The following is a 12,468-nucleotide window of genomic DNA, read 5'->3' on the forward strand; positions in this document are numbered from 1 at the left end:
TCATTGCATCCATTCCAGTCGCTTTCTTCCCCTACAATTTTTGCACTCTACAGATCCTTCTAGTACTATGAAAGCTTTCCACTCGTATTTTAACAAATATCCTGCACCTTCTTATAGTTAATATTTTCTAAATACTCATTTCCTTGTCAGTTCTGCTGAGCTTGTCTTACCAAGCATGGCTCTGTAAAATAAGTGGTGCTTTTTTGAAAAGTTTTTAAGAACTACCACTAGATGGTGCTATTGAAGTGTAATGTTAGTATTTTTTCAAAATTTGTCATTCATTATTGTTAAAAAATGCAGTTCATGAATTGACCAACTAGTTGGTTTACAGGGAGCATTGAAAGAAACAAGATATAAAGAATTGAAAATGTGAATGAATGTGAATTTTTTCACCAGTGACTCGAATGCTTTCGTTCAACTTTTGCTAGTCAAACACTTTCAGGAAAGATTATCAACAGTTGGTGTGGAAAATTACGTTGTGGTTGTCCTTCCGTCAGGAACAAATTTCAGTGTTTATCAACACTGGCTGTTTCAAAAAAAATGTAGGTGTTGTATGCAGCATGGACAAAAAGTATTACCAAACATCCTACCATGAGATGAAGGCGTTCTTAGTCATACTGAAGACAGCAGCTCATTCAGTCTTGCCCACACATTTAGCTGTGAAAAACATGTTCCTGACGTGTTTTGCACAGTATATCTGAAACTCTTAAACAGGCTTATGTTAATTCAAGTCTAAAAATGCTTCAAATATTCAATTGTAGAAATGTGTAATTGGTTTACAGCATAATACAAGGACCAAAACAGACTTGGACACACTCATACAAACTAGATATTAAGCTGCAGTCAAGTCTTTGGGTATTCCAAGATTGAAAACAAAATAAATGGTTACTTAGGGAAGCACTTCCAAGAAAAGATTTGCTTGTTTTTTTGGTTAATTGGACAAACTGTGACCATTTGTCTAGAGGGTCGAAGAACAATTACTGCTGAATGGTAAACAATAATTTGTTTACTGCAAGTTTTCCATGAAATAAGGAAGAAACTAAAAGGAAATGTTACATCATTCTTCATCATGACAGTGCCAGCAGTAATTCAAAATGTCAAACACTTAAAAGACATCCTTACATTCCTTATGTCAAACAAAAGTGTGTGGCAGGCAAATTCCGTAACAACAAGAGCTTTTTGAATTCTTCCAAAGATATATTTGTGAGATACCAACATCAGACTGGAAAAATTGTTCCAGAATTGGTTCAACCCATTCTCAGGTGAAGATATCTTAAAGGCAATTAGCTTAACAACAATAAAGCTACACTACCTGACAAAAGAGTGGAGTATCCAGAAAACGTGGTTGAATGTGAATGTAACTTTGTACACATGCGATCCAGCCGCAGATGTGAAAATTATTAGTGTTGCAATTTTCTTTGACAGGCAGAAAGGTCAGGAGAGTGCATTAGTACTGTTCATATTTAGTGTTATTACTAGGCCTGATAGGATATATAAGAGGCGTGAGAATCATCAGACATGGAGACACTTTTTACTCGACTGAGACAGCTTTGACAGCATCTGACACAGTTTGACCAGGCCCTCATTGTGGGTCTCCACTTGGCCAACTGGTCAAATGCTGTAATCTCCAGATTTGTGGGGTATTCAGATGTGACAGAGACTTGATGATGGACTGCATGGTAACATGACTCATTGTCAAGGTTCTGCTTGACCATGTCTTACCACCACAAGAGAGAATTGCCATATTCTGCACCAAACACGCCATAAGACCTTCACATCTGTGCATACTACCCGAGAGCAAGTAATGGACTCTCTGCAAAATTCTTTGTCATCCCTCTCCATTGGTCAGAGACTAGCACCAGCTGGACTAGGGAATTACTGCCCTGTGTATAGGTTGCCATTAACAACACAACACAATTGGTTGCCTTTGTAGCGGTGCCATCGATGGGAAATGTGGACTGCTGGCAAATGGTGCCGCATTTTGTTTAGCAATAAATTGCGGTTCTACACTACTCTGGATGGCCATCAGCAGCGAGTCTGGAGATGACGTGGAGAGAGGGGAGAGGTCCCATTCTTCCAGTGTTTTGGAAAAGAACTTTGATGTTACTGCTGGGTGGGGGGTGGGGCATCAGATATGACTTACGATGACAGCTGGTAGTAACAGAAGGAACTGTGATGGCACAACAATATGTCTTGGTAATCCTGTGTCCTCATGTTACCTCTCTTGTGACAGTATTGTGGCACTATTTTTCAATAGGGCAATGCTCCTCCACAGATGGCTCATGTGTATATGAACTGGCTGCATGATGTGTATGCGTTCCCATAGTCAGTGATGTTCCCATATCTATCCTAGATAGAACGTGAGTGGGACCAGCTTGGACATCATCTTCATCCGAGTGCCAGTAACAAGGATACCAATAACTGGTTACAACTGCTGAGGGACAGTTTGCCTGAAGAGAGGATACGACGACCATATGACACACTTCCCAACCAAGTCAGTTCATGTGTACATTTCATTTCTACAACACTACAGGAAAAAATGATCTTTATTAGTCATTATTGAAGCTGTCAGTGCCTCATGGAGGAGTTCAGTATGGTGAAACAAAAATTATTGATCATTTACCCAGTAACAGAACACTGTAACAGGTACAAAAACAAGTTTCAGAGCTAACGTAAAATATACAGGGTGTCCCATTTATCATGACCACCCTAAATAACTATTTCTCCAGATGCAAATTACAAAATGTTTCAAGCAAATGTTCTTTAGCTGTCAGGGAGATATCAGTCAGCATGATTGCCTTCATTACAGCTCTTTTACAAAGATATGAACAGCAGTATGACTTTTTTTAAATGGCACCCTGTACTTTTTATTTGATAATTCAGAAAACAAATGAAAATGAAGAAAAAACATAACACAAAATTGACTTTGACTCTCCTGTACCATTGTCCAGGAATACAACATTCAGAGGTGCTCAAAGTGGTGCCCTGGACACCAATACACTGGTGCACTCATTGAAAGAAAGAATTATTTATGGCTTCCAGTGTTGCCTGCTGAAGGGAATTACAAGCAAGCATGATACGTTCCTGCATGTTCTCTGGAGTTTTTGGAATATTGTGATATACAAAATCTTTAAGGAACCCCCTAAGAAGAAAGTCCAGAGGATTTAAATCAGGAGACCTAGGAGGCCAAGTATCTGCTCCTCCTTGACTAATCCATCTGGCAGGATACCTTCAGTTCAGAACAAGACGTACACGCAAGACATTATGTGCTGGACATCCATCATGTTGATACCACATAAGCATTCCGGTTCTTAGTGGCACTTCATCCAGAAGAGGAGGAAGAATTCGTCAGAGTAAGTTGGCATACGCTGTGCCGTTTAGACTACCTTTGATAAAAGAAGGGCCAATAATTGTAGTACCGAGCATCCCACACCAGATGTTAACTCTACATTAACGCTGATGTTCCACCTGTCTTAAACCATCATGGGTTATCACTGGACCAGTAATGCGTGTTTCTTGTATTTACCTGTCCTTTGTTTCAGAAGGCACATTCATCGGTAAATAGAACATTAGAGAAGTAGTTTGGGTTGGCGAGGATTTGCTGCTGTGCCCACTGACAGAATTGCACATGATTCTGGAAATCATTCCCATGCAATTCTTGATGTAGGTGTACATGGTAAGGATGGAACCTGCGACGTGTAAGAATACAATATACACTGGCTTTAGGAATGCCAATCTTGTGTTCAAGCTGTTGTGTGCTCACATATGGATTCATACCAATGGAAGCGGGAACAGTAACTTTGGCAGCTTCATCTGTGTGAGTGCTCTGACGATTGTGTTGTCGTGGGTTGAAACTTCCCGTTTCCTGAAGCATCACAACAAGATGAGAAGACATCCATCGGGAAGGTGGGTTCCTGTTAGGATAATGCTCTCTGTATAGTTCCGCTGCCTGCATAGCATGTTGCCTACCTTCAACAACAACAGCAAAAGAAATGTCATGTTGATGCAGTTTGTAGGAAGGACAGCCTTTACTGTATGCCTACTCTACACAACAGTATTTAAAAGGACTAAACTATTGTACTAAATGTACCCGTAATAAGAAAACAGTATTGCAATTATTCTGCTAACTTATATTCCCCATAGATGAGTTGCATTTCTAACTTCTCTTCATTGGCGTACATTCTACTCACACAACTCTGCAACTGATGATGGTTGACAGAATGACGGGTGTGCATTCTACTTATGTTTACATTTGTCCTCTGTTAACATCAGCACGTGGATGTGTTCCATTATCCCGAGTACCTGCACTAAGTGCTGGGGCCGGCCGTGGAGGCCGTGCGGTTGTAGGTGCTGCAGTCCGGAACCGCGGGACTGCTACGGTCGCAGGTTCGAATCCTGCCTCAGGCATGGATGTGTGTGATGTCCTTAGGTTAGTTAGGTTTAAGTAGTTCTAAGTTCTAGTGCTCAGAGCCATTTGAACCATTTTTAGGTGCTGGGAGTGTCAATGTTAGTATTGTGTTATGTAATTAATAACATTGTGTTTCAGTGAATGGTACTCTGTGAGAGATTTTTTAATAGGTCTTTAGGAGAGGAAATGAATTACCAAATAAAAAATACAAGGAGCCCTTAAAAAATGTCATACCACTGTTCATATATTTGTAAAAAACAAAGCTACAACAAAGGCATCAAGCTGATTGATGTCCCCCTGATGGCTAAAGTAAATTTGCTTGAAACATTTTGTAATTTGCATCTGGACAAACAGATAAATGGGACATCCTGTATAGGTGATGTCTGTTCTATCGGACAGCCACTGGAATTAATACACAAAGAATTTATATCTGCCTCCAGGGATTCCCATTTGAATTCCCAAAACCAGCATACGGCTTGTGTCAGTGGGTACCCTGTACCACTATTAGTCATTTTCTTACCTGTTTCACTCGCAAATAGAACAAGGGAGAAACAGCTGTCTGTATGTCTCCATATGAATCCTAATTTATTGAATCTTATCTTTGTGTACTCAGTGTATGTTGGCTGCTGTAGAATTGTTCAGCACTCAGCTTCAAATGCTGGTTCCATAAATTTTGCAGGTAGTGTTCCTTGAAAAGGACATCTTCCCTCCAGGGATTCCCATTTGAGTTCTCAAAGCATCTCCTTCACACCTAAGTGTTGTTTGAATATACCAGTAACAAGTCTAGCAGCCCGCCTCTGATGTCTTTGTTTTATCCTACCTGGTACGGGTCCCAAACACTTAAGCAGTACTCGAGAATAGGTCGCCCTAGTGTTCTATATGTGACCTCCTTTACATATGAACCACACTTTACTAAAATCCTCACAATAACCTGAAGTCGACCACTTGCCTTCCCTACCACAATTCTCACATGCTAGTTCTGTTTCATATTGCTTTGCAACACTATGTACAGATACGTAAACGACTCAACTTAGTCAAGCAGGACACTATTAATGCTGCATCATCCACATTTACATAAATTTTTCCACACTTAAATGCAAATGTAAAAACCATGGTATGACTTAAAGTAAATAAGGAAAACAATCATTTATTGATAAAATTATTTAACTGGATAGATAAAAAAATCTTCTCACCAAGCACCAGCAGAACACACACATTAAAAGATTGTTGAGCTTGTCAAGCTTTTGGAGCCAGTGGGCTGAAGGGGAAGGAAGAAGGGTGAAGGGCAAGGAATGCAGAGGTCTAGGAAAAGGGGTAGTTTTTGAGAAAGTCACCCAGAAGCGCGGGTCATTGGAGACTTACCACACAGGATGAGAAGGAAACTTTAAAGTAGATAAGGTATTGTGAAACTATTAACAGAACACAGTATTTATAACCAAACAGTACACATGTAATAATGTTTCGTAACATTTATAACTATGCTATTTTTGTGCGTTTTAGAATTATAGGACCCACTGACGATGCCAATATTGTTGCTGAAGCTACTTTGGCAATAAATAAATTAAAAACAAAAGTGATTTGTGTCACAGTAGATCCACAATCACATATTGTTGTTTCTGTGCAAACTTGGACCAGTGAAAGAGTTTCAAGATAAAATAGCTGACATAGAATCCTGTAAAATAGCTGACATAGAATCCTGCACAGTAATTGCAGCATATCTGAAATATAATGTGGTTGCTTCCACACATGGTCCTGCCTTTTATTGGGTAGCAAATGCCAGTTACTGGACTGCAGTAGTAGGAGAAGACAGGTGGATGGGTAAGTGAGACAAGTCATGCACCTGGGTCATTCAGAGGAGAATTACCCATTGGGTGTATGATTGGAATAGGGATGGACAAGGATACTCTGTAGGTTGGGTAGGTGGCGGAGCACTACTTTGTGTAATATGGTTAGGATTTTGTGTAGGATATTGTTCATCTCAGGACACAATAGACAGGCTAGAGTGATTTAGGTGATTAATGGTATGCTGCATGGCAGCTGTTTAACATGTTTCCTGTTTTCAGAGGAGGAGATGGCATGGAAAATCTGTTTATAGATGAACTGGGTAGGATATTGTCAGCTGGAGAACAAATGTTTTGGTGTGTTTATAGGGATATTTTAACTTTGTTCCATTTCATGTCACTTTCCAGTGTTACACCCAGATATGACTGTGTCAAGCAGACACTACTATTGCTGTATCCGAACATTATTATTATTATTATTATTATTATTTATTTTCTACTCATCTGCATCAACTTAAATTTTTCTTTTTGAGGTAGCTGCCATTCATCACGCCAACTACAAAATTTGTCTAAGTGATCTTGTATATTCCTACAGTCACTCAATTTTGACACCTTACTATACACCACAGCATCATCAGCAAATAACTGCAGATCACTGCCCACCTTATCTACCATATCATTTGTATAGAGAACACAGTGGTCTTATCACACTGGGGCACTCCTGATGATACCCTTGTCTCTAATGAACACTCACTTTCGAGGACAATGTACTGGGTTTTATGACTTAAAAAAAAGCCTTTTGCCACTCACATATCTGTAATACTTTTCCATACACTTGTACCTTCGTTAACAGCCTGCAGTGGGGCATCATGTCAAATGTTCTCCAGAAAACTAGAAATATGAAATCTGCCTGTTGCCCATCATCCATAGTTTGCATTATATCACGTGAAAGGACAGGCTGAGTTTTGCACAAGTGATGCTTTCTAAAACCATGATGATTTATAGACTTAGGCTTCTCGGTCTTTAAAAATAATAATAATAATATTCAAACTGAGAATAAGTTCAAGGATTCTGAAGAAAACTGAAGTTACGAATATTGGTCTGTAATTTTGCATGTCCATTTGAGTCTGATGTGCATCTGTACTGTAGAGATCATCACTCAAACTTTTGCAGAACTCAGTGGAATGCTGCAAGTAATGAGAAGGGGTACTACATTTGTAATGGGGGGATAGGTTCAGAATTTGGGTCTGATGAGGTGCGAGCTGGGGTAGTCCATGCAGTTGTGATGACCACTGTGTCTGGAGAGTGCAGTGGCCAGCATATGTGCCTATAAAGCAGGAGACCTGGGTTCAAATCTTACTTCAGCACAAATTTTCAACCTTCCCCATCAATTTAAATCAGTGCCCACCTGCAGCCAATGTCTGCAATTCCTTTAAGTCCTAACCCAAAATCATTTCTGCTGGAGAACTTTTCCTCTGTGAACAAATTTTTATTTAAAAACTGATAGCCAATAAGAAAAACACCTAGTTTTTTTAATTGTTGTTGATGAATTCATGAGTAGTACATAAAAAAATTATTCATGAGTAGTACATAAGAAATAATAATGTTAACACTAATGATGCATACATAGCCTGTAAATTGACTCATTCCACACCATTCCGATAAAAGAATCATTCAATTTATCTGTGGAAAATGTAAATATCTAGCTAATTGTGTATCTAACTAGTGATTAGTAGGGTCATATAGGCAGGTTCTTAATAAATATGACTCGGTATTGTAGTGACAGAAATAACATGACGTACCCATTCAGTCCTTGAAGTTTCATATTGTTTCCTCTTCCCCTTGTGGGTGCTTCATTTTTCTTGTCAGGCACTTTATTTGTGCAAAATGAAATGTTTTCTATTATTATTTTTGTAAAATCTGAAAAGTTGACCCATAAAATGCTTTGATTTTCTTTTATTCATATTGGACCTCAGTGCGTGATTCACTTCCATGCATTTCTGTGCACCAGATGTGCATTTGCAGGACTTTCATTCTCTGATTAAGACCACTGTTAGATACTTCAAAATTTCTGTTGCGAGGATTGCTCACATTGCCTTTGCTAGTCGACTTCTTACACCCTCCCACCTACTTCCGTGCTGCATCATTTTGCCTCCAAGGCAACAGAATTCTTTCAATTCATCTACTGTATGATCCCAAGCTTTGGTATTTACTGTCACTAACCTCATTCCTGGGGTCCTCAATATTGTTGTCTTTTTATGGGTTACTCTCAGTCCACAGTTGGCATCATTAGACTCTTCATTCCATTCAACAGATGCAGTTATTCTTCCTCACTGTCACAGAAGGTAGCAACATTATCAGAAAATCATATTATTGATGTTTTTCCACCCTGAATTTTAAACTCAATTCTGAGCTTTTTTTATGCCTTCATTACATATTCAATATACAGGTTAGGTTGGAAAGTTTCCGTGTTTTATGCAGTCTTAATCTCAGCAATCATTTGGTGGTCCGTCTTACTGTTACCACATTGTGTTTGTATATACTATTTTCAACACCTTTTTCCTGGAGTCTGTCCTCATTTTCTGAGAATTTCAAGCATCTTGCACCATTGTACACTCTTCAATGCTTTCTTTAGATCAACAAATTATAAAAGAGTGGCTTGATTGTCCTGAAGTCTTCAACTATTTACAAATGAAACGGCAGAACAGCCTCGTCTGACCTTTACCTCTCCTAAAGCCAAACTGGTCATCATCCAACCGATTTTTAATTTCAGTGACAAGAGACAGTGGTCGTGTGTGTGTGTGTGTGTGTGTGTGTGTGTGTGTGTGTGTGTGTGTGTGTCTCACCCTTTTCATAAGATTTTTAATTTTCAGTTCTAGTCTTTTGTATATTATTCTGGTTAGCAACAAGAATGGGTAAACTGTCAAACTGATTGTGAGATGTTCCCCGCAGTTATCTGTTCTTGTCGTGGTAGGGATTTTGTGGACAATACTCTTGCAAAAGTCTTACAGTAGGACTCCAGTCACATAGATCTTGCAGACTAATGTGAGTAATTGTTCTTTTACTACTAACATTAATGATTTCAGAAATTCAAGGTACGCTACTTCTGTCTTGTGTGACTGCAAATCTTCCATATCTATCTAGATATTTTCATGTGGCTTCTTCTTAAGTTTGGACAGTGTGTCATTCGCTGTATTAGACTACTACTTGTATCTCTGTGCAAACAGTATACACACTAATTTCTATGTGCACATCGTATTATTTCAGTGTGTGACAAGAGTGAGAGATGCCTAGGTAATGTATAGAATGCTTGATAGTTTTAGGCAAACTATGAATTATAAGTTTTTTTGTGAAAATGTGACATACTTTTTCTAGGCATTCTACACAATTCTGAGGCATTATACTGAATTACCAGTACCACTTACACAAAGAATTAAAAGGGCACAAGATGAGAAGTCTTTATTACTGAATATGCATTTGAAACTGAAAGAACAAAACTAAGAAATAAAGCACAGGATATACTTAACAGAAAACAATGAAAGTAGAACTCAGATTGAAGTACTTGTTACAGTTAGTAATCATTTTTCTTCTTCACAAAAAAGCACTTTAAATTTTGGCAATTTGATCTTGTCCATACATTTCATTTCATGACTTACAGAAAAATGTAAACAGAAAGTTGTTACTGGTAAAACACAAAGCAGAACTGGCATGACCTACTTGTTGCAGCAGGGAAGGCTAGAATGACATTTCGAATTGCCCTTAATTTTCTTTTTGATGCAAAGGCATCCCATATTTTGGCATTTCATGTTGCACATACACCTCATGAATATCAAATATTTTAGGCACTTCCTGTGGACTGAGAATGAACTGCAAATCGGAGAGGTCTTTCATAATCAGGAACGTCTTCAGTTCTAATTAAGTTCTTTGGAAATTGGTGAATTATGATCTTTCTTAAAGCTGCTTCAAGATTCCTTCACCAATTCCAAGTCAGCAAAAGCCATGTTCTGTCATTCACAACAACTGTCAACAGACTGCGTGAGTCACCCTGCCTTTTGTTGAAGTCAGGAATCAGGAATCGCACAGTGTCACCCAAAGCCACAGGAGAATTTTTTTTGTCAGAATCCCTTTTCATTTTTTGGCATGAATCTCAAGATTCAATGCTGATTCTTTTGTATTCTGGATAGCTTTTTCAAAACTGAATCATGGCACAAAATGATGACTCCATGACCTTCTATTTTGTCGCCATCATCATCTTTAGGAAAATGTCCACAGATGGCATGAAAGTTTCAAGCATGCTTTTGACATGTATGAGCAGCACTGGTTTCTATTAAGAGATCACAAAAAGAAGGATTTTCAGTAACCTCAGAAATGGGAGGCTCTTCGATAACCATGGCTTCATCACTGTTTTGGTTTTCTACATCATGGATTGCATTCTTATCTGTGTCTTCTGCAGGGAGCTGTGCCTCTTGCATTGATTCATTTCGTATTTCTTTCTGCTGTTGGTTTTTTTTATGCTCTCCATTATTTTTTCCAGTTCCTCCTCAGTCTCTGTGTCTTGTAAAACATTGTCAAGCAGGAACAATGTTGCGAGACCTAAATTTGCAGCCAAACAGAGCTTTGTATGGCAACCTGTTAATCCTAGAATGAAAATCGCTGTTTTTCATAAGTTGGATGAACTGCAGCCCGTCACTCCAGCAGCTAAGTTTTCATCTTGCAACCAAGCACGCAACATATTTTCAGTGTCCTGGTTTGCTCTTTCAATGTGCTCCTGACTTTGTGAGTGGTGCCGCTTACTGTGGACAATCTTCAAAGTGGTCCAGTACTCCTTTAAGCTGCTTATCACAGTGTTTTCAAATTCCCTGCTGTTATTAGACTGTAGAATCATTGAAGCATGAAGTAAATTAAATATGTTGATGAGGTTGTAGACTGCTTCTTCTCCTCTCTTTGATTTCAGAGCCCTAAGGACTACAAACTTAGTGAGATGATCTTGGTAAATCATTATAAACTTGTACACTCTTATCAGGATGGGACTGGAAGTCAATGAGATCAATGTAACAATGGGAATTTAATTCCGAAAAAAAAAGAAAAAGAAAAAAAATTGGCTTCTCCACAACATCTTTTTTAATACCTTTTTGTTTCTTCTGGCAGGGCTCAAAAAGATAAATGTGCAGCTCATTACCATGACGGGTAATTCTCTTATACTTGGGTGAAAGTTCTTTCAGTATTCTATCCCATCCTCCATGACCAATAGCCAAAAGGGTTGTAAGGAGTATATTAGATAACTAATAGTTCACATCGCAAAATTGAATAGCGCTCATATTTTATTTAACAGTATAGATCAACTTAGCCTTATTCTTGACCATTATGACATCATAGTACTTCAGCAGCCAATGGTCATCTTAGCCTTCTTCATATCATTGACTAACTTTTTCTGTTAGGAAAACACTGTTTTGAGACAGTTCATCGCAGAAATGTCGTTACTTGACAGCATGGTGTGATACCTGTCCCTGTCTTGGGACTACACTTGCTTCTGACATGGTGATACAAGAACAACAGGAAAAGATGACAGGAGAGCATCTGTGGAACTTCAGCTGGATGCTGTACACTGGAGAACTATATGGCGACATCCGTGGTGTGATAGTTGAACATCATACAACAATACACTGTCTTCACAACCGTTAAACAAAGACCTGAACATTGCTGCAGACAGTGGTGTCGGGGGAAAAAATGGCAGGATGTTGTATGTTTTACCATCAAATAATGTGGCAAAGTATACAATGCCTAGACAATGTATAAAATATGAGTCTTTTTCAAACTTTGATGTTCGATTCTAGGCCAGATTTAACACAATGCCAGTAACATATACAACAGTAAATGTTCAACATTCTATGATTTATTGTAAAATAAAATTGATATCATGTACACTATCTGGTCAGAAAGGTCCAGATACCTGTCTCTAACACAGAGTTGTCCACTGGCTGTCATGAGAGGTGGACAGTCCACTCTAAAAGGAGGTAGGGAGTATTGTGTTGTTGGAAGAGAGGTAGTTGCAGCAGAAAGGGCCTAATAGCAGAGTTCAGTGGCTTTGGAAGCAGAACAGTCATTGGATTTTACCTGAGTAACATATCAATCACAAACATTTTAACACTTCTAAAGCTGCCCAAGTTGACTGAAGGTGATGTAATTGTAAAGTGGAAACACAAAGGACCAACCACAGCTAAACCAAACCAGCCAGACCCCATGTACTGATGGACAGGGACTGCCAAGCATCATATAATG

The 12,468-nt window shown here is 38.8% G+C and overlaps 1 protein-coding gene across 12 annotated transcripts in view; it reads left to right on the plus strand.

Moving 5' to 3' along the window:
* LOC126335111 (poly [ADP-ribose] polymerase tankyrase-2-like) overlaps positions 1 to 12,468 on the plus strand; it is a 93,889-nt gene that overhangs the window by 66,895 nt on the left and 14,526 nt on the right. The gene's annotated exons all lie outside the window — the stretch shown is intronic.

This window comes from Schistocerca gregaria, chromosome 2, assembly GCF_023897955.1.
Source record: "Schistocerca gregaria isolate iqSchGreg1 chromosome 2, iqSchGreg1.2, whole genome shotgun sequence".
In the NCBI taxonomy this organism is placed as follows: domain Eukaryota; kingdom Metazoa; phylum Arthropoda; class Insecta; order Orthoptera; family Acrididae; genus Schistocerca; species Schistocerca gregaria.